Source organism: Tamandua tetradactyla, chromosome 4, assembly GCF_023851605.1.
Source record: "Tamandua tetradactyla isolate mTamTet1 chromosome 4, mTamTet1.pri, whole genome shotgun sequence".
In the NCBI taxonomy this organism is placed as follows: Eukaryota; Metazoa; Chordata; class Mammalia; order Pilosa; family Myrmecophagidae; genus Tamandua; species Tamandua tetradactyla.
The window spans coordinates 58,650,885-58,672,694 of NC_135330.1; the positions used below are offsets into that span (position 1 = coordinate 58,650,885).

General features: G+C 47.2%; 1 protein-coding gene across 7 annotated transcripts in view; it reads left to right on the top strand.

Annotated features, from left to right (window-relative positions):
* NAV1 (neuron navigator 1) overlaps positions 1 to 21,810 on the top strand; it is a 277,062-nt gene that overhangs the window by 32,108 nt on the left and 223,144 nt on the right. For 5 of the 7 annotated variants that reach the window (XM_077157383.1, XM_077157386.1, XM_077157387.1 and 2 more), the window contains exon 2: positions 8,538 to 8,618. The gene's annotated coding sequence lies outside the window, so the exon portion shown is untranslated. Of the gene's footprint in view, positions 1 to 8,523; positions 8,619 to 12,062; positions 12,146 to 21,810 lie in introns of those variants that run through there. The other 2 variants (XM_077157384.1, XM_077157385.1) reach the window with 2 other exon arrangements.

The window sequence follows — 21,810 nt, forward strand, 5'->3', positions numbered from 1 at the left end:
GCTGAGCCGTGGGATCTGGTCCTGTGCATCAGGGCAGTTAGAGCATGTCCAGTTCAATTCAGCCAATAGTTATTGACATGTAGCATTTAGAAGCATCAAATCCACTGAAGATGGCAGATCTGGGTGTCAAATTCTGTTGGGGAGAAGGATGTCCAGAGGGATGTTACGTATGTCTGAAAAATCCCCAAACTACTTATTTTAGAAGGAGACTCCGTGCCTAAGTAAGGACAAATAAATACCTAACGTTTAAAATGAACATGAATGCTGCAGAAACATGGAGTGATAGCATACCAAAATCCAAGGTCAGTTAGGGAATATTTCTTTGATCAAGTGTTTCTTGAGTTCATTATAAAGGAAGAAAGGGAAAGTACAAATTAGAGAAACCCTGGAACAGAGCATATATTTGCATCTTGGTCCTTGATCTCCAGGTGCAGAGTATATCTTCTCTAACTTCACGTGTTCTTTCACTTATTTATTTATTCTTACATGCTTTTCAGAATTATTTTTTTATTGAACTTTTTGTTTTGAGATATGTATAGATTCACATTAACTTGTAAGAAATAACACAGAGACTCCTATGCACCCAATACCCAGTTTCCTCCAGTGGCAACATCTTGCAGAGCTGTAGTAAAATATCACAACCAGGATATTGGCATTGATACAGTCAAGTGACAGAACATTTCCATCACCAAAGGATCATGTTTTATAGTCACACCCACTTCTCTCCTTCCCTCAGCCCCTCCTCAACCCCTTGACAACCACCCCTCTCTTCTCCATTTCTATTAATTCTTTCATTTCAAAAATGTTATATAAATGGAATCATGCAGAATATAAATTTTTGGATTAGCTTTTCTTGCTCAGCATAATTCTCTGGATTCATCAAAGTTCTTGTGTGTATCAATAGTTTGTAACTTTTTGTTACTGGGTAGTATTCGATGGTATGGATGAACCAGTATTGGTTAATCATTCAACCATTGAGGGTCATGTGGGTTATTTCCACATTTTGGCTGTTATAAATAAAGTTGATATAAGAATTTGTGTAGAGGTTTTTGTATGAATATAAGTCTTTATTTCTGTGGCATGTGCAATTAATTTTTTTAATTTTTGAAGAAACTGCCATCCTGTTTTCCAAAGTGGGTGTACAGTTCAACCAGCACAGTGTGAGCGATCCAGGTTCTCTGTATCTTCACCAACACTTGGTGTTGTCACCTGTTATTTTAAATTTCAGTCATTCTGAAAGTCGTGCAATGATATCTCATTGTGTTTTTAATTTCTGTTTCCCTGTTGGCTTGTGAAATTTAATCTCTTTTCATGTGCTTATTTGCTGTCTGTGAATTCTCTTTAGTGAAATGTCTCTTCATGTCTTTTGCCCATTTTCTAATTAGGTTGTTTACATACACACACAAATACAAGAATTCTTTGTTGGGTATGTGGTTTGCAAATATTTTCTCCCATTCTTTAGTTTGTCTTTTCATCTTCTTAACAGGGTCTTTTGCATAGCAAAAGTTGTATATTTAGATGAACCCCAATTTGTCAATTTTTCTCTTTATAGATTATGCTTTTGTTGTCAAGTCTAAGAGCTCTATACTTAGTCCTAGATCCCAAAGATATTCTCCTATATTTTTTCCAAATGTTTTATAGTTTTATGTTTCCCATTTAAGTCAAAGATCCATTTTGAGTTTACTTTTATATAATGTATGAGTTAGATCAAAGTTCTTTTTTTTCTTTTTTGCCTGTGGATGTTCAGTTGCTCCAGCACCAGCATACATATTTGGAATTGCCATGTCCTCTTAATTCATTAGCTCTTTTATTGTTATATAATATCCCTTTCTGTCTCTAGTAATTTTCTTTGCTCTGTTATTAGCAAAACCACTTCTGCTTTCTTTGATTAGTGTTCGCAAGGTATGTCTTTTCCATTCCTTTACCTTTGAGCTGCCTGTGTTGTTATATTTGAAGTGGGTTGCTAACAGACAGTTTATAGTTGAGTCATGCTTTTAATGCATTCAGTCAATGTCTGTCTTTTAATTGGTGTATTTAGATTATTTACATTTAAGGTAATTGGTTATTCACATTTAAGGTAATTATTAATATACTAGGGATTAAGTTTGCCGTTTTATTTTTTGTTTTCTGTTTGTTCTCTCTGCTTTTCATTTCTCTATTTTTTTATCCTGCCTTTGTGTGATCTACTTGGACATTTTTTAGAATTCTATTTTAATTTATTTGTAATATTTTTAGGGTATCTCTTTTCATAGCTTTATGATAATTGTCCTAGTTATTACCTTATATATACATAACTTATCACAGTCATTTAACCAGTTTAAGTTAAGTACAGAAACCTTACCTACCTTTACCCTTCTCCATTTACAATATAGTAGTCTTAAGTATTTCTACTACATACATTTAGAACCACATCAAACAGTGTTATAATTTTTGCTTCAATCATCAAACATACTTTAGAAAATTAAAGAGGAGAAGAAAAGCTTATTGTATTTAGCCATAGTTTTGCTTAATGGGTTCTTTCTTCCTTCCTGATATTCTAAAATTCCTTATTTTATCATTTCCTTCCTATTTAGAGAATTTCCTTTTTAGTCATTTTTTTAGGATAGATTTTATGGCTTCACATTCTCATAGTTTTCCTTTATCTGAAAATGTCTTAGTTTCCCCTTTATTCCTGAAGGATATTTTCACTGGGTATAGGATTCCCTGGGTTGCCAGTTCTTTTCTTTTAACACCTGAAAAAAATAGTGCCACATCCTTCAACTTCCATGGCTTTTGATGAGAAAGCTACTGTAATTCAAATGGATTTTCCCTTATAATAAAGTTTCATATTTCTCTAGCTGCTTTAAGATTTTTTTCTTTGTCTTTAGTTTGCAGAAGTTTAATTGTTATGTGTGTTTGTGTGGATTTCTTCATGTTTATTCTGTTTGGGGTTCATGCAGCTTCTTGAATGTATAGGTTTATATATCTTTTCCAATTTGGGACACTTTCAGTCATTATTTCTTAGAGTACTTTTTCACTCCTTCTTTCTTTTCTCTTACTAGGATTCCAATGACATGACTTTCATATTCGATTTTTTGTTATAGTCCCACAAGTCCCTAAGGCTGTGTTGTTGTTTTCAGTCTATTTGCACTTTGGGTGGTAGCTATTATTCTAATTTCCAGTTCACAGTTTTTTTTCTCTGTATCCTCATCTGCTGTTGAGCCCATTCACTTAGCTTTTTTACTTCAATTATTGTATTTTTGGGTTTTTAAATTTCTGTTTAGTTCTTCTTTACATATTCTATTTATTTGCACTTTATTACAACTGGGCCAGGGCTGGGAGTTCCAGCTTCCTACATGGTCTCCACTGATATAGGGGTGGGGGTAAGGGTAACTTTATTGCCAGCAGGAGGAGATAAAAGTTCTGACTCCCTGCTTGGCCTCCTCTGACACCACCCCTGCAGGGGTGTTGGGGTGTCTCATTACGGCCTCGCTAGGGTGGAAGTATAGATTCCTTACTTGACCCTTGCATGGGTGAGGGTGGGGTCGCTTTTTTTTTCTGGGGTGTTTAGCTGGAGTGGGGCAGTTATTAACTAAAATATTCTGTCTTCCTAGGCTGCCCCTTTCCTGATCTTTTGGCAGAGAGAGCTGGTTATTTTGGGGGGGGGGGGGCTTTATTTTTGTCTGTGCCCATTGGTGTTTCCAACCTCTTCAGCTCCAACTCTGAGATGTATGAAGCAAAAAAGCAAACCCAGTAAACTCATCACCGTAGTGTTCCTTGGGTCATGAGATCCCTAGCCAGTCTCTGTTCACATTTTCAGAGTCTTCTTATCTTTGTTTTATATATAATATCCAGGGATTTTAGATGTACTTAGTGAGAGGATTAGGGAAGAACATGTTTACTCAGTTTTCCTGGAAGTGAAGTCACCTCACAATTATTTTTCAAACGCCTCTTCTATGCCAGCCCATAAAAATCCAGAGACAAATGAATTTTTTTTGAAAAACCGCAGGTCTAGCAGAAGAGAGAGGCATACAAACAAATAGACCAATACTGCATTCTAAGTTTTGCAGTAGAAAACTGCAGTACTTGAAGGAAGCTTGAAGAAAGGGGAGGGGCCGCCGCCCTACATGGGATGGGGTAGGGAGGGGCAGGAATGGCTTCTTGGAGGAGGTAGGTGATGCTTGAGCTAAATTTTGAAAGACAGACATGTTTCTAGATGGACACGATTGGAAAGGGCATTCCAGCAGGGAAAACAGCAGGTACAGAGACTTAGAGGCATCAAACAGCATGGTGGTTCAGAGAACTCACTGCAGGTTGTTTGCTGTGGCTGGGGCCTGTCATAAGAAGACAGTGGTGTGATAAAGCTGGAGATGTTGGCAGAGGTAGGGGAGGGGGTGGCACTGGATCACAGAGGGGTTGTTCATCGTGTTAAGCTGACGAAGCGAGCACGAACTTATATGGTCTGGCTTGTGCTCCTGACCAGTCGTCCCGGGCGGGAACAGCGTAGGAAACGCAGAGAGCCACGAGCAGGTTTTCTTAATGGTCCAAATGAGTGCCGGACAGAGACAGTGAGTGTGGACTGAAGGGACAGATTTGAGAGATATTTAAGAGGCAGAAATGGATGACGGCAAAAAGAGGAGGTTGGCTCCTTGGCTCAGGATCCCCAACTGAGAAAAGGCGTATCAGGTTTTGAGAGGGGGAGAAAGAAAATGAGTTTGGCTTTGATTGTGTCGCATTTGGGGTGACTTCTCAGCAGAGAAGTTAAAGTCATAGAGGGGAGGATTTGGGAGTCACCACATAGAACTGGTAGTAAAAAATGTGCAGTTCACCGAGAGGGGTTGAAGAATGAAACGAAGGATTCTGAGACCAGAGCTGCCGTGTTTGAGGGAGATGACGAAAGAGGAGCCCGTGAAGGCTACTGTGAGGGATTCTACAAGAGAAGGGGAAAGACAGTCATGAGTTTATGTCAGTCAGGCTTACCAGAAACCACATTACATATTTACAAGAGAGGAAATTTAATTCGAAGACTGGCCTGCATGGGTGATAGAGGAGCTGAGGGCCAAACAGAAGAGGAAGCTGCTACCATCCCTAGGCAGAGGGTTACTGGAACCCAGAAGCCTGTGGAAGCTGGAACCACAGTGAGTCAGTCTGGCTGGGGCTGGAGCCACTCAGGAAGCCCAGAGACAGAAGGAGGGAGAGAAGTCTGGTTTCTCTCTTTTGCCCACCCTCCATGTCCTACTACTGCCTCCTGTTGGCAGAACCCGGCCAGACACCAGAGCTGATTCAGGTCTCTGGAACAGAGGGCAGGCAGGAGTCAGCCTGCCTCTCCCACACAGGGAAGGGTTGGGGAGTGGGCAAAGCCTAGGACTGGCACACAGGCCGAGGAGCGGGGAAATTCAAGGAGCGAGTTATTCTGTAGTGTGCAGTGCCGCAGAAGGGTGGAGACGTGTCCCTGGGGCCGGTCTGGTCAGCAGTCCTGGCTTGCTGACTGCAAAGCCGGCCAGGGGCCAGATCCGTGCCACCCAGACACAACTGCTCTCCTAAAATCTAAACGAACATCCCTCTCTCTGATTTTAAGCCCTCGTCCTTGCTATTTCCCAATTCCCTAGCCTTTGGAGAGACTGTGTACCACATCCCTGGTTGTCCCCTGCCGCACCTGTGAGAGCTGGGCCTGGCTTTGTGGGACTCAGGCCATCCTCTCATGATCCGGTGTCTGAGCTGGGTGTCAGCACCATGGCTCTCTACCCTTGGGGCTCAGCCCATTTGTTGGGTCCTCAGCCTCCACCTGGTTCTTTGTGTCTTGGCCTGGCTCGTGCTGCCCCAGGCTCGCCAGCGCTGGGGTAATAGCCCTGATCTGCTTGTGTGGAGGAGACAGCAGGCGGAAGGCCCCAGCCAGGGCTCATCAGCCCCTGTGCCCCAGCTGTGTTAATTGTCCAAGCCCTCCAACAAGCAGACCCTGGTTTCGTCTGCAATTAAAACAGAAAGCTCGTTATCTCTCCTGCTCCCATTATCTGCAGACTCTGCTAAGGGGCTCTTTCTCAAGAGCAGCACCTGCAGAGCCTAACGGAGGTCCGCATTAACTCCTTCCCTGCTAGAGTTGGGAAACTCTGGGCCAAAGAAAATGGGTTAAGGAGGCCGTTGGGGCTGGTGGGAAGGGCTGTGGGAGAGGGAGACTCCTGGAGCCTGGGCAGGGTGCTGTCATACTCGCTGGGTCACTTCGGGCAAACGGTTTACCCTCTCTGTGTTTCCCCTCCCTTCTGTCCAGGCGAGATGTAGAAATGAATAGGGAACCGTTCAAACTGCGGCTACCCAGGAGTACCTGAACAAACCCCCAGTCTTGTATTGTCATAGCTAACAGTGCCTCTGATAGTCTGAATGCTGAGTCTCAAGAAGAAGCAGGTAAATAGCCTAACTGGTGTGTGGGCACATGGGGGAGAGGAGCCGGTCAGGACCCTGGTTGGCCCAGAGGTACGGGATTTAGCAGGATTTAATAACCATACTTTGCCGCGATTTCATCAGGTCACTTACTCTCTCTGTGCGCTAGCTTCCTCCTCTGACAAATTAAAGAATCCAATTGCATAATCTCCAAGATCCTTTCCAATTGATAAATCCCATTGCTAAACAATGACTCTTCTGAATGACTAAATTAGAGGAGGGAAACTAGCATTTATTGAACCCCTAAAATGTGCCATGTCTTTCACATATTTCACTATTTCCATTTTAAGCCTGAGAAAAATTAAGTTCAGAAAGCTTAAATAAGTTTGCCCAAGGTCAGATATCTGCTATGCAGAGGGAAGTCTCTGAATTGAGATCCACATTTATGAGACTGTAAATCTCTTGCTCTTTTCACAATGCCAGGTTTCAAAATGAGGGCTCATATAAATGGTTCCTTACAAGACAGAGCTGTTTATAGGGGAAAGGAAGTAGCTTAACTACAAAGTATTTGAATCTGGATCTCTTAACTTCTCTGGAGTCAGTGTGTTTAAGAAAGAATGAGTGAGAAAGAACCTTATTCCCTCTGGTCTCCTGGTGTGACTGAGAAACTGCCTGAGATGTGTATGGAGACTCTTAAAGAAAAAAAAGAGTTGTATCATCTTCAGGCATTGGACTCTTGTTGCCAGTGGAGTAAACTGAGACCCAGAGAAAGAACACAGCTGCTAACTCAGCAGCCTGGTCCAGGCTGAGAAGTGCTTGTGGGCAGCAGAGCCAATTGTTTCTTAGAAGAAACTGTCCAGAATTTAAGTCTGGCAGTCCAGATGATGGGCTGGGACAGTCTAGATGCTCCGCCAAGGTCTGGGTTCTGAACGTTGGGCCTCGGTTGCTAATCTGCTCCTGAGTCGTCTAGAGGGATTGGGGAGAGTCTGGAGCAGACAAGGATGGAGAGGCTCAAGGAAGCTCCCCGCCAGCAAGCAGAGAGCCCGGTCCCACGTGCTCCCGGGGAGACGAGTCATGATGTTAGGGGGAGAAGAATCCTTACCTTTCAGGAAACTCATGAGTGAGAGACAGACCTGAAGTCCTTCTTCTGGAAGTGACAGGCTAGGTCCTCCGGTCTAGTCCCTTCCCCACGCACAGACGTGCCCTTCCCACGGAACAGCCCTGCCTCTCAATTCCATTCTCACATCTCTCCATCCAGGCAGTGCCTGCCGTACTTTTTTTTTTTTTTGACAGTTTTATTGAGGTGTAATTTACATGAAATAAAATGCAATGAGCTTTGACAAATATATACAGCTGTTTAACCACCACTATAATCATGATTTAGAACATTTCCATCTCTCCAAAAAGTTCATCCCCTGCTCCCTGGTCCTTGCAAACTCCTGCCTTGCTTTTTTTTTTTTTTTTTTTTTTTTTTGACACTGGTGTTAATGGCTGCATGAAGCAAGGTGCCCACGCCCAGCTGAGCCAGGCTGCAGGGAGAAGCTGCTGCTGGCGTGGGGGAGGTGGGAGAAGCCAGAGGCCAGAGCGTCTCAGTCACGAGCAGATGGGTGCTAGGCTGGGACAGCCAGGCCTCAGGTTGTCCTAGCAGCTGAGCCAGCCAGGCCTGTGGTCCTTCTGAGAAGTGTCTCCTGGCCCTTTTCTAGCTTGTTTAGGAATGAGAGGGAAAGGGGTGGCAGGGTGGGGCGGGGTATTGCAGTCATGGGTGGAGCTAGGAGTTGGGAGGCCTGATTACACCTCATTCTGCAACTGACTCACCGATGGAGGTGGACCAGTGGCTTGTCTTTCTAAGGGCCACTTCTCCCCCACCCCATGATCCTGTCGCTTTCTTTTGCTTTATTTGCCTGCATACTTAGCACCATCTAACCTGCTGTCTTTTGTGTGTGTCTGTTTATCACCTCTTTCTCCTCTAGAATGCAGACTCTGTGAGGATGAGATTTTGAACTTTGTTCCCTCCTGAATCCCCGGCCCTAAGAACAGTGTCATCAAGGAGTAGGTGTGAGTGATGGATTGAATGGTCTAGCCCTCTCCTTTTTCTTTATTTGTAATATGAGGGTGCTGGATTCAAAGATCTCTTAGCCTTCTTTCAGATATTATATATACTCATTTTTCTTTTTCACTCTCAGCGTGTCCCAGAGTCACCTGGAAGAGAAGAGTTGGAGGAGGAAAAGCTGCGGTAGTCGTCCCCTCTTTGAAGCAGCAGACAGGTTGGTCTGATAAGGAGATTATTTGCCCAGAGGGCCTCTATGACAAGGACAGGTCTGGTTGGGGGGCTCTTTGCACACTTCCCTGAGTTAGCACCCACCCCTCCCCCTCCCCCCCCCCCCCCCCCCCCCCCCCCCCCCCCCCCCCCCCCCCCCCGCCCCCAGCCCAGGGTGCAGTTGCAGATTTGGGTGGTCCCCAGTGCTTCCAGCTAGGTATTGGGCCTGGCAGGGCAGCAGAGGCTGAGCAGCCCTGGCATAAAGAGGAAGGGTGCAGGGAGCTAGGTTGGCACTGGGACAGAAAATAAGCACGTGTAAATGTATGCAGATATATGCAAATCTCTGCAGCTCTGTAGCCTGCGGTGCTGGCTCTCTGGGTAGGAGACCCACAGCCCCGCCCTGGGCTCCATCCCAGGTGTGACATCTCCTTCAGGCCCCTGGACCGCTCTTCCTGCTTCTCTCCTCCAAACGCATCTTCCCTGCTCAGTGTCCCACCCCCAGCCTCACCGCAGTACCCCCACAGGAGGAAAAGTGAGAACGCTGAGTCATGAGGCAGAGGCCCCAGGTGGGGGGCGGGGGGCCTGGAAGAATCTGTGAGCATGCCTCCTTCTCTGCTTCCCCTCACAAGCGCCCACCCTCCCCCTTTCCCACAGCAGAGCTCCTGGCCACGGGCAGGGGGGCCAGAGGTGTGGGCAGCTGCCCCACCTGGGTGGGAAACGCAATCCCTTCTCTCGTGGTTTGAGCCTTTAATGTTCTAAAAAGCTGCCTGCCCCTCCTCCCACTGCATTCAGCTGTCTTCTCTGCTCGGCACACATCTCCCTATCTGTCTCCAGCAAACCGTTGCGGAACCAGTGATAGTAGAAACAATCCTGAACCAGGTTTTGTAGGAAAGACACACAGCTCCGCACCTAAGAAAGCTTACAGTCCACTGGCCAAGGGACAAGGGTGGGAGTGGGGAACGAATCCTTTAAGAACAAGCAGAATTCAACACAGAAAGGGCTGGAACTAGAGAGATGCTAGTTGAACCCCTCACTTTGTTCTGATAAAACCTATCCAGAGTATGGAAGTGACTGCCCTAGAGCCCATAGCCGGGCAGTGCTGAGGCCTGGGGTCACCTGATTTCCAGGCTGGGATGCTGTAAGCCATGCCTTGCTCATTTATTCTATAATGGTAGTGAGTGGGGTGGTCCGTGAGTCAGGATCATGAGTTGAAGTGTGGATGGTTGACCTGCAGGCTTCCAGGAGGTGGTGTTCTAGAATTGTCCTCTAAAGGCAAAGACGCTCAGAGAGTGGCAGGGAGGAGCTAGCAGGATGTGCCCAGCAGGGAATGTAAGGGATAGCTTATGCCCAGGTTTTATGGTCCGGGTAGCAAAGTGGACGTTCATTGTGGGAAGGGGCCGAAGGCCGCACCACAAGCAGATGAGGACCCAGTCCTTGCCTCTCAGCTCAGCGCTCTACTCAACAGACCAGGAACAAGTTGAGACCATGATGATTGGGATTCAGTTGGTGGCCCTCTCCTGTCACTTTCAGGTGCTGTCATTCTCATTTCGGGGCTTTTCCCAGCCACATCTTCTTACCCCTTCTTTCTGATTGCTAGGGGCCTCTGTGGACCTTGCCTACACAGGGCCTCCATCCTCAAAGACATTTCTGAGCCCTGGTGTAATTGTCCCAGACCCTGAGCCTTGCTGCCCCACTGGGAAGGTGTGCCAAGTAGGGATTGCACCCTAGTTCAAGCACAACGACCCGGCCCTGGCACCAGGAGTACCTGATGGCTCTCCCAGCCTGCCTCCAGCTGCCGGCCCAGTTCATCCATCAGCCCCACAAACTGTCAGCAGGTTGAGGATACTCTGGTTCCCAGGTCTCAACAGACTACAAACCAGAGACAATTTCCTCTCCTCCTGGGGAGGCTAATGCAGGCCCATAAATTGAGACATCTGCTCTCCCTCCAAGCACCAGGAACCTGGGGCTCAGTAACATCCACCCCGGTTTCCTTTGGCCCTATTCAACTTTCCCCTAATTAGTCAGCCCCTAGGGCAGTAGCTACACATTTGTGAGTCAGAAGAGCACAGAACCAAATCCAGAACCAAGAGTTTATCCAAATGTCAGTGACCTTTCCCAGCTGGCCCCATTTGGCTTTCCGTGTCCCTCCTGCTCTCAGCACTTCTTCCACTGCTGTGCACTGGGCCTGCTCTGTATCTGCAGTCATTTGTGTATATCTTTGTAAATATCTCTACTGACGTTATTGGGAGTGGGGAGCAGTTTAGCCGGTGTCTGGATACATATCCTTTCTCCTCCCTCCATCAGATTGGGTTTCACTAGTGGCCTTGGGGCAGGCACCTTCCCGACTCTGAGCCACTCCTTGCCTCCCTTCCAAGACTACTCCTCTCTCCTCAGCTCCTGCTTTTGCTCTGAGTTAAGCTGATATTAAGACTTTGATTTCAGGCCCAGCAGATATTAAGTCTCTGACCTTAGGCTGGGGGTGGGCTTAGGGCAGGAAGTCAGGGTAGTGGGCCCACCATCCGTGCAGGTGGGAAGATGCTGAGTTGGCCAAGCTGTCTTGAGCAGCACCAGCCAAGAGCTGACAGCCAAGGAGTCTGGGTGCTGGAGAAGGAATGGTACTTCCCAGACCCATCAGTGGCTCTGAAAGCCATTCCGAATGGAGAAAGTTCTTGGTCCTCTGCTCTGGAATGCTTTGTGTAGGACTAACCCAAGGGCTAATTTCTGCCCCACTAGTCCAGCCCTGAGCCTACTTCAAGGCAGGTATGGGACTCTCAGTATCACCAGGAAGAAAGGAGTGAAGGGAGTAGCTGTTGGGATGAAAAGCTTTACAAGCTTTTGGGGTCCAAGCTGCTGCATGGGGTTTGCTGGGGCTGCAGGAAGGAGCTTTGAAGTCAGCTTGTAAGGTGAGGTCTGTAATCAGACTAATTTTGGAGACACCCAGGATCACTAGCCTGAGTCACAGCCAGGGAGCCCAGACCCTTAGCAAATCCCACTGTAAACAACTCCTTTTGCAGACCCCATGAGACTTCTTTCAAAAGGCGACTAGCTGAGACCTGTTCCTGCCAGGCATAGAGTTGCTGAGGCCCTTGCAATGGGAAGAGGGGAGAAGGGAAGTCTGGCAGGGAGATGGGCATTATCCCTGGGGCGAGGGATAATGTTGGATTCTCTCTGTGACACATGGGTGGTGAGTGAGGTGCGATGATGAGGGACAGTAGGGACAGGAGTAGCTGTGGCCCTTTGTTCGGCCAGCCCTGCTCTGCACCCTCGCCTTTGCGGAGCCGGGAGCCGTGGGAAGGGGTGGGCGGGGCCTCCACCCTGGAACTGGGGAGCTGGGAGCTGTCCAGCATGAGAACATGCTGAACCCAGCAGGGGCCTGGCCTGGAGGAAGCCTGGGGGGGTGGGGAGGGTGACTGCCTTTCCCAGTGTGCTCTGTGTAGCTCACTGCTCCCTTTCTGCTCTAGAAATTGGCAGATTGGAGGATCAGCCCTGAAAAAATGGAACACCAAAAAGAGAATATCTGAACCTTCTCATCAGGTAGGGCAGGGTAGGGCTTGGAGCTCCCATCCTAGAACTGCTAGGAACCCCCCACAGGATTATTTCATGCCTCTCCTGCTGACTGTATAACGGGCAGCTGAGTGCCCAGTGGAACGTCCAGCACACCTCCCGGGCTTCATGTCTAGGCTGATCCTCACTGGCTCCCATTAGCACTCCAGTTCTCTGTGCTGATAACCCAGCGTCTCTCAGACCCAGCTCAGATGTCTGCCTCTGCTCCTGACCTGTTGCAAAGTTCACTTGTTTAAACTCGATTTGCCTTGTGTGGACCCTGGCAGTATTCTAGGCACAAGGACATGTAAGAGTAGTGTAAAGCAGCTTGCCCCTGACTAATGCTTAGACTTGAAAACCAGGTTGCTCTCCACCCCCCACCCCCTACTCATCAATAAGCCCTTGTTGTTTTGGATGTTGCCTCCTTAATAACCAAAATCCCCAGGGCCCCGCCCAGCTGTCTCCTCCCAGATTCTCTAGTCCAGGAACCACCCTTTCTTAAAGTGCTTCCTTGAAGCCCCCTCCCTTCCCCAAGGGCCAAGATTGGGAACACTGAGTCTGCTTCCCACCTTCCTTCACTAGCTCTGTTTTCTCCAGACCATGCCAGGCTTCTGATCAGTCTTAGGCAGTGACTGGGCTACAGGTTGGGGGCTGGATAAGGGAGGCTGGAGTAGCTGCACACACTCACAGCAAGTGAGCAGAGCTGAGGGATGAGAGTGCATTGAGCAACTACTATGTATATGGTACTGTACTAGATGTGGGAGATACAATGGAGAACAAAATAACCGTCCTGCCCTGGTGGAGCTCCCATTCAAGTGGGAGGATATGAACAAGTGACAAATGGAATGAGTTTTAATAAAGAGGAAGCAGTGGTAACACTGGATTAGCCTAGGTGTGTGGGGGTGAGGGTGGGGGGTGGGGTGGGTAGGAATTAGAAAATCTTCGCTGAGGAAGGGACCTGGTGATGAGAAGTAAGGGATGAGGAGGAGGAGCCAGTGCAGGGTGTGGGGAGAGGGAGGGTTCTAGGTCTCCTGCAGCTCCACTGGCTTCCCAGCCTCCACTCACCAGCATTTCTCAGGAATTACCAAACCTGCTTTGGCCAAACACTTCTCCACACTTTCCTTCCCTCACTGGCAGGTTTGTTTCCTTCCCGAGCCCCTCCCCTGCCTAGAACATAAATGCAGCTCAACTGTTTTCCAGGGGGCTCTGCGGCTGTTTGGACTTGGGCTTCCCAGTCAGGTCTCACTGTGCAAACCACAGACTATCACATAACCTCCGAACACACCCCTGGGACCCTCTGGTTAAAGCTTGAGGTGAAGATTCACAAAGCTGCCCTCCTGCCGGCGCTGTGCAGTGCCCCTGCTCCACGGGGCTGAAGGCTGAACTGGGAGGACATCGCAGCCGTGTCCAGCAAATGGGGGCAGATTTCCTCTCTCCCACTCCTCAGGAAGCTCTGCTGCAGTGCTCCACCCTGCTTCCTGTTTAGCAGAGAAGATTTCCTGGTCTGTTTCCTTGCCAGATGTGTCTGATTTCCTCCCCTCTCTCATGGTAATCAGAATGACTGTGGGCAGAGGTAAGGCAGGCTCTCTCCTGGGACCTGTGCCACCTCCTGCTTGACACCATTTCTCTGGGCCTCGGGAGAGCAGGGGAAGTCAGAGCCACCTGCCTCTGCGCAGGGCAGGGTAAGGCACAGGGGAAGATGGGACCAGCTGTAGACCTGGACCAATCACCATTGGGTTCCTCTAACATACAGTGAGTTTCTACTATGTGCCAGACACTGGACTAGGCACCAGGGTCCAAAGCTAAGTAAGTTCTTGTTCTTCAAGAGGCTAGCTATGCAGATAGCCAAGTATTCATGGTAGCTGAGAAGTCAGCAATGTGGGAATTCAGGGGCCACTTAGACCCTCATGGAAGATCAGGGAGGCCTTCCTGGAGGAGATGACTTCTGAGCTGAACACAAAGGATGAATAAAAATTAGCTAAAGAAAGGCTTGAAGCCACATAGTGTGGATAAATGATAAGCTGTTAGGTAACACTTGGGTATAAAGCATGAGCCAGGGAGTACTGGGAAATAGAAAGTAGTAAAGTTGTGGAGAGGCCCCCTTTAAGGAGCTTAATTTTGTTATGTGGGAGGGTCAAGGTCAGACTCAAGTTGGCCAGGTCCTTTTGGCCTTAGTGTAGAGGTGACGTCAGTGGACTAGCCAGATGGAGGCCAGGAGAACAAGGTCCTGGTGAGAAATAATGAGGGCCTGAATTAGGGCAGTGGCAATAGAAAGCAAGGGTCAATAAAAATTGGCTGGGGGCGGGCCGCGGTGGCTCAGCGGGCAAGAGTGCTTGCCTGCTATGCCGGAGGACCCCGGTTCGATTCCCGGCCCCAGCCCATGTAAAAAACAAACAAACAAACAAAATATAATAATAAAATAAGAAAATGTTTAAAGATGTTTCCCTTTCTTCCTCCTTTCCTTCCTTCTATCCTTCCTTCCTTCTCTGTCTTTCTTTAAAAAAAAAAAAAAAAAAAAAAATTGGCTGGACCTTGGGACTGACTGGATGTCCTTGACCTGGAATCAGGAGACCCGGATTCTGGCCACTTAGTAGCTCTGTGACCTTGGACAATCTCTTAACTCCTTAACCTCATGTATATCATCTATCAAACACCTTCTCTACCTGATAGAAAGAGCCGAGAAAACGGCAGTAGAAGCAGTGAGTGAGTGTAGTCATTATGCTGATTGTCATTTTATTATTTATAAAGGCTGTGGCAGTGCAGCCACTTGGGATTCCAGCTATGCTCCAATTCTTCATTTCTGTGAAGGGGTGGGTGGAGGTTGGGCTCTTTCTGTGAATGATCATGGGGCTGGCAGGCCCTGCAGAGGTCATCAGACACCCTCCCCTGCCTCTGGAGAGATTAGCATCATCAGGTGGGACATTCGAATCAGGAGGCAGCTGCCCTTCATTCAGAAAGCATTTCTGGAGCCTCTTGTGGAGGCCTCTGTTGGCCCTCTGTGGGCTGGCCGTTTACCCACCTTGCCAATCTCCCTACCTGGGCTTAGCCTGGCCAGCGTGGGACCCTATGAAGCAGAACCTCCAGACGAGGTTCCTTCCAGGAACATGAGGTTACACTCTTTTGGATCACGTGATTCGGTGCACCCTAGTTCTTCATCTTGTCTTTTTCTGTATCCTACCTCAATCCTTACGGCCTGACGGGGACTTCCCTTTCCAAGGCCCTGCTTGGAGAACAGAGGCTTAATATCTGCAAAGTCCATTAGGCAACCTCCTCTTGACCTTCCCTCTGGGGTAGGCCTCCCCTGGCTATTCACCTCCCCATGACCAGCCCCTGCTTCACCCCCCACCTCCCTGGGATGCAGTTCAGTTTCCTGTGTCCCTCGTAAGCTACCGAGCATAAAACGAAGTTGTTGGGAGTTTCCTAAGGTCTGACCCGTGGCTGCTATCGGAGGAGGGCTTCTCTGGCAGCACTGCGTCTGAGGCAGCCAGGCAGCCAGCCAAACCCAACACTTAGGTCCCCCTCTGACACTCAAGTCCTGGGAGCTTCTCTCTGTGAATCTTGAGTTTCTAGGAAATAAAAGCCTTTCCCATTAGCTCCTCTTGCAAGGAGAGAGGGAGCTATGGGGCAGGTTTCTAAGCTCCTGCACTGATTCTTCTTCAGCACTGCTCATGTGTGACTGCTGGGAGCCCAGGCTTAGGTTTGGGCTGAGGTGGGGGCGGTATAGGGCAGAGTTTCTGCATCATAAACAAGGGCAGATATTAAATGCTCCAGAGGTATCTTCAGGGAAAGTTCAAGGATGGAAAGGGGGGAAGTAACACTTTATTTGGAAACAATTCTGTGGAGATGTGTTCTCATCTCAGCTTCCCTTTCCTGCTGTTATTATGACGTGCTGTGCACTCAGAGAGAAGCTGAGTTCTGAAGTCACGGGATAAGTTCCAGGCTGGAGGCCAAGGGCCAGCTCAGGCCAAATCAACTGCCCTAGAGGGGAAGGGGCTTGGGCAGGGCAGGTCTTCTGTGACTCTGGTCACCTTATTCTTATGGCCTTTTGGGGGCAGAAACCCCACAGTTACCCTTAAAAGCCTTGGTAACATTCAGTGTCCTCTGTAAGGGGGGCCCACTAAGGCTGGCGCCGAGAAAAGCTCCAGAAGGAGAGAGACTCTCCAGGTAGAGGACAGAATGGGCCCTTTCCCTCAGCCCTTCTCTCCGAGGTCCTCTCTGCCTTTGATCCTGCCCCTGTTCCCTCCCAGAGTTGTCCTGCTCTAATCTAAGGATGGAGCATAACCCAAATGCCTTATCCTTTTCCCATGAAGCCTGAAGACAGGCTGGAGTTTCCAAAAGGAACTTTAAATTTTAAAAGGTAGTGGGGAAGAGTGGGGAAGCTAACTGCAATGTGGTGTCCTGGATTGGATTACAGAAAAAGTGCATCCATAGAAATACTGGTGAAAAAAAAAGCTTATTGGTTAGTGAATCATAATGTGCCAATGTCAATTTCTTAACTTAACAGTAGGGGACAACTGGGGAAAGGAGCTCTCTGTACTATCTTTCAACTTTTCTCTAAATCTAAAATTACTTTAAAATATAAAAACCTTACTTAAAGAAAGGTGGAGGTAGAGAAAAAAAAATGGATGAGTCAGGAAATTCAAGAATTGTGAGGCTTACAAAGCTCGGTTGTCTGATCCTACAATCCTAGTAGAAAAGCAGAAAGCTCTTGTGAGCCAAAAACCCTTAGGATCAAATTTATCCCAAGATAACTACCCTCGAGCACTTGACAGATTCCCGACCTGAAGTCTGGCTCTCGGAGCTTCACTTCCTCTGTCTTAGGAGCTGTCTCCTGGGAGGTTGGCTCCCTCCGAGGGCCTCTGCAAAAGCTGGTCAATAAACCGGTTTTACTCTTTTCTTCTTTCCAAGCTTTCAGGACCCGGGAGTCTGCCACTCCACCCAGCGCCTCTCAAAGCTCAGCACAGTGCTTACCGACCCCCATTGAGCTCCTGGATGTGACCCAAGGGGACAGACCGTCAAACATTTTTTTTTTAGCTAGGCACCACATCATGCAAACAAACTCTATCATGGAAAGTCAATATTTGAAACAGATAAACTTGAAGCTAAAGCAGGGGAGGGTCCCCCAACACCTCTTTCCGCTCTCTTGGGGCAGCTCAGTGGGACCTCCGCTGAGCCCTATGGAAATCACAAATTCTGGCCCAGCTCACGTTCTCAACTGCTCTCTCTCTGGAGCATCTCAAGATGACCAGTCATATGGGTTTCCCACTGCCACCTCTCCCCAGCCCACTAGAGGGAATGGTTTTGGAAAAGTCTACCTTTTAAGAGTCAAAAATGAAAAAAAACCAATACCCTATCCAAACAATCGACACACGCCACAAGCATCAGAGGACTGTTTTCTCCTACCACTCACTGTCAGGAGTCTTCCCTGAGTCTCTCTTGCTGCTGCAATTTCAAGGCCTTTTCTTCATGTTTCTTCTCAGCGCAAGAGGGAAAGATTTGGACACCATCCTGTGCTCTTGAAGCTGCATTAGATCATTCTCTAAATTGTTCTTTTATCCTGAAATCACCCCAACTCCTTCATCCTTGGGCCCCAGGGCCAGGCCTGCTGAGCTACCTGAGAAGAGGGTGTAAAAGAAACACATGTTCTAGGCTGGGAGTGGCTCCAATACGGATAGCGCCAAGAAGCAGACACCCCTCCAGCCTCTTGCTCACGCTTTTCCTAGTTCCATTTAAACCCATTCAGAGCCTCTCCTGCCCTGCCAAGCTTGGCTCAGGCCAAGCAGACATGGTAACAGCATCCCCCTAATGCCTGTCGCATTATTGGAAAAGCCAGCTTCAAAGCCACAGAGGGATTGAGGGTTTTGGGGGCGAGAGCTCGGGAAGCACTGTAGACAGTGAGACAACTGAATTAAACAGAGTCTGTGTGAGTCACTGCTCTCCTGCCTGCCTCGCCTCCCCAGTCCTGGTGTGAACCTAGAAGCTAGTGAGACTGTTACCTTCTCAGCCAATGATATTGCCTTCCAAGGGGGAAAAAACCCCAGAAAGACTGGACTTTCTAGCCTAAAGCAGGAAAGCTTTAGGCTAGATATCAAGAGTAATTTCCTGACCTTTATGGGCCCTAAAAGATTCCATGGTGTTGCTTTCCTGGGAGACATGAGTAGTTTGCCAAAGCTTTATTTGCCTCTGGTAATTCAGACCAGTCCTGCCCCCTTGAGTATCTCTTCTCTTGTGATTCGATGACTCCCATATTCATGAACAGGCTTCATATAGTCCCAGCATGGATTTGCTGCATTGCTGCAAAATACACAGAAGCTGGTTGTTACATGCCACTCCTACTGCCTTTTGGGTCTGGTGACTCAGGTCATTGCTTTGGCAAAATTAAGTTGCCTGGGAAGTTAGCCTGGAACAAATGCCTTTGCTTTGTCTTCTGTGTGCCTATGTTCTCTCTTTCTTCCCATCTCTTCTCCAGTCATATATGATGATTATCCCCATTTTACAGATGAGCAACTGAGACTCTGAGAGCTTGTTTGCCCACGTCTTAGAGCCTGTTGGTGTATTAATATGGATGGAAGCCGGTCTTTGGACATCTGGGACAGAGCTCTTTTTACTCCACCACAGAACCTTTCAGTTCCAGTAGTAATAACAATGATTAAGATAATAACAAATGGTTATTTGTTATAACAAAAGGCCAATAACAATCACCAGGTGACCAACCCCTTCCTAAGCTCCCTCTGTGCGCCTGAGTTCATCACGTCATCTCATTCATTCTTTCATCCACCCTGGGAGGTATATGTTTTTATTCTCATTTTAAAGGTGAGAAAACTGAAGTTCAAAGAGGTTCTGCCTCAGGGGTAGAGTGAAAATTCAACTCAAGTTTTCTGACACTAAAGCCCATGCTTTTTCCTCTGTACCCTGGTGTCTTCCTGTAGGATTTTCCTGCCCTGATATTTAGGAACTTCTTTTTGTATAAATCCCCATTCATTCTGCTACAGTGTAAACACAGCTATGAAAATATATTAATGTGTGTTTGTTTTGCTTTGTTGTTTTTACTGAGGGCATAATAGCATATACACAAATGGTGACCCAGCCCCAGGGAGATTCAGTATTTTCTCTTCTCACTTCTTTTTTCTCTTCACCTAGCTCTGTCTTCTGCTTCTCTTCCATGCCCTTGTGCTTCGTTTCCCCCTCCCCCAAGGTGTTTCTCTCCTTTCCCACCTTCCTTCACCATCTTTTCTGCTTCTTTAATCCTCAGCAACCAATCCTGTACTTCCAGCATCTCGTTGCCAAGCAACTGGCTCCCTACCTGCCCCATTGTGTTAGAATCTCCATGACAACTAGTATTGCCAAAAGGGGGGGAAAAGTTAGGTGGTGGTAAGAGGAGATGGTGGAACCTGTATTCTAGGACATACATGCAGCTTTGCCAGCAATAACTTTTTTACTCTCAGGGGCCCCAGAAGGGTCACAAATGGCCTAATCAAAATCTCATGGGATAACAAGTCTTGAGATCCACAGTCTGCACTTAAGGATATAGAGTCTAGTTTGGGGGCATTCACATGAGAGCCACTGGCATTTTTATTTAGATGGAGTGGGATCTCTGTTGGTCAGTTCAGGAAGGCAGCCCAGGTGACAGAAGATTTTTCAGTAGTTGCTTGAATAAAGTAATGCAGAGTGGTTTTCAGGAGGATATGGGTAGGAGTATATCTAACAGGGCTGTGCCTGAAGCAGACAGCATTTAGAGGCGGGCTCACACCTTGGATACGGGATAGGGGATAGGATTGTCATAAATGAGATTTTAGACCATGTAGGCTCATGCTCGAAGAGTATGGGTGTGGGTGAGCCCTGTGAGACTCTGGTCTGTCCAGGTCTGGATGAGTGGATGGTCTCAGCAGCCTCTGCTTCCCCTCCACTTTGGCCTTCCTGTTCCAAACACCTGGTGGAAGTCTGTAGGGAAAAGGAAGGAAAGAGGAGGTGGGAAAGGAAGTGAGGACAGCATAGTATTTCCAGGTTCCCAGGCTGGTATTCCCACAGGTGACCCTGGCACTTCCAACCCCAGTCCCTGAGGGCTTAAGAGAAGTGTACCAGGTGGCAAGGGGACTCCAGGAAGATGGGAAGTTAGGTGATGGGCCCAGAAAGGACTGAAACTAAAGAGGAAGAAACCTGAGCTGAAATAAAAGGCAAAGACAGCCTAGGAACTGCACACCTGTGACAATACTCTAGACATGGACACGTGGCCAGGGATCTCCCAGGACATTTATGAAGGCAAGGACCTACTGTACCCACTGCATGCTGCAAAGCCGTCTCTCCTATGGGCAAAGCAGGGGCTGCTTAGGTGGTCTTTATTTTTCAAGGTAATCAGTAGGTGGAAGACCCCTCCCAACTGATGTCCAGCACATGTAGGGAATCAACAAACCCACCCCCACCCCCCTGCACTGGCACTTTCTGCAGTGGTCCAGCCACGTGAACTGTGAGGGTCTCCTAAGACTGAAGGTCATCCTGTCACCCTGTCTATCCCCTGGCCCCAGGAATTCCAAGCAGAGGAGCATCTCTATATCTCCGAAACTCCAAGTCAAAGGACTAGATAGACCCTAATCCCAGTATTTAAGGTCCTTCCTGGAGAAGAAAGTTCTTTCTTATGTCTTACCAAAATCCCCAGAGTAGAGGAGTTCATTAACTCCTCTGTGTATTCATTGAGGAGGGAGAACAGGTCTGGTGGCTGTGAGGCTGCCCCAAACATATCCTCCTTCAGCTTTGCTCCCTTGTCTGGCCTGGCAGTTCAGAAACAGCATTAGGTCTCTTGGTATGTGGGTGAAATGGAGGGCCATGCCCCCAGCAGAGGCGACCTACAGCCCCACTGCTAAACAAGGTGGTCTAAATGCATAATACCAATTTTTGAAAAAGAAGCAGTGAGTCAGACTCTTTTGAAAGAACCACTTGTTTGAATCCTTTTTCACAGCGATCTGCAATGTGTAGCCAAGAGTCTTTATAAGACTCTCTCCTTTGGACCTCATCATTCTCCTTTTAAAAACATAGCCTGAGCATATAATCCAAAGTTTAAGCTAAGTTGTTTTTTTTTTTTATGTTTATCAAATTTTATACATAATAGTGAAAAATTGAAAACAACCTAAATGACTAGTCATGGTGGAATTTTGTATAAATAATTTTGTATAATGCATTCACATAGTAGTTTACTATGTGACTCTTGGAATTATGTTTTAAGATAATTTTTGAAGATTTTTAAATGAAAAACATAAATGCTTAATATATAGAAAGTGAAAAGGATATAAAGTGTATGTTGAGTGTAATCACAACTTTACAATGTGCGTGTGTGTGTGTGTGTTTGTGTGTGTATGTGAATAGAAGAAAAAGCCTTGGAAGAAAACAAAACACTTAAAAATGCCAACAGTGGCTTTAGTAGAGAAGCAGGCTTATAAGTAAGAGATTTTTTCTTGTTTATATTTTTCCAGATTTTCCAAGTTCTCTTTAATGATCATGTGTCAAGTTTACAATCAGAATAAGCTGTTATTTTTTAATAATAAGAACCACTCATTATTAAGCACTTGCCATGTGCTACTGTGCTAAGCATTTTTCATGCGTTATTTCATTTAATCTTTAGGTAACAACTCAATGAAGCAGAACCCTTCATTTTTCAGAGGAAT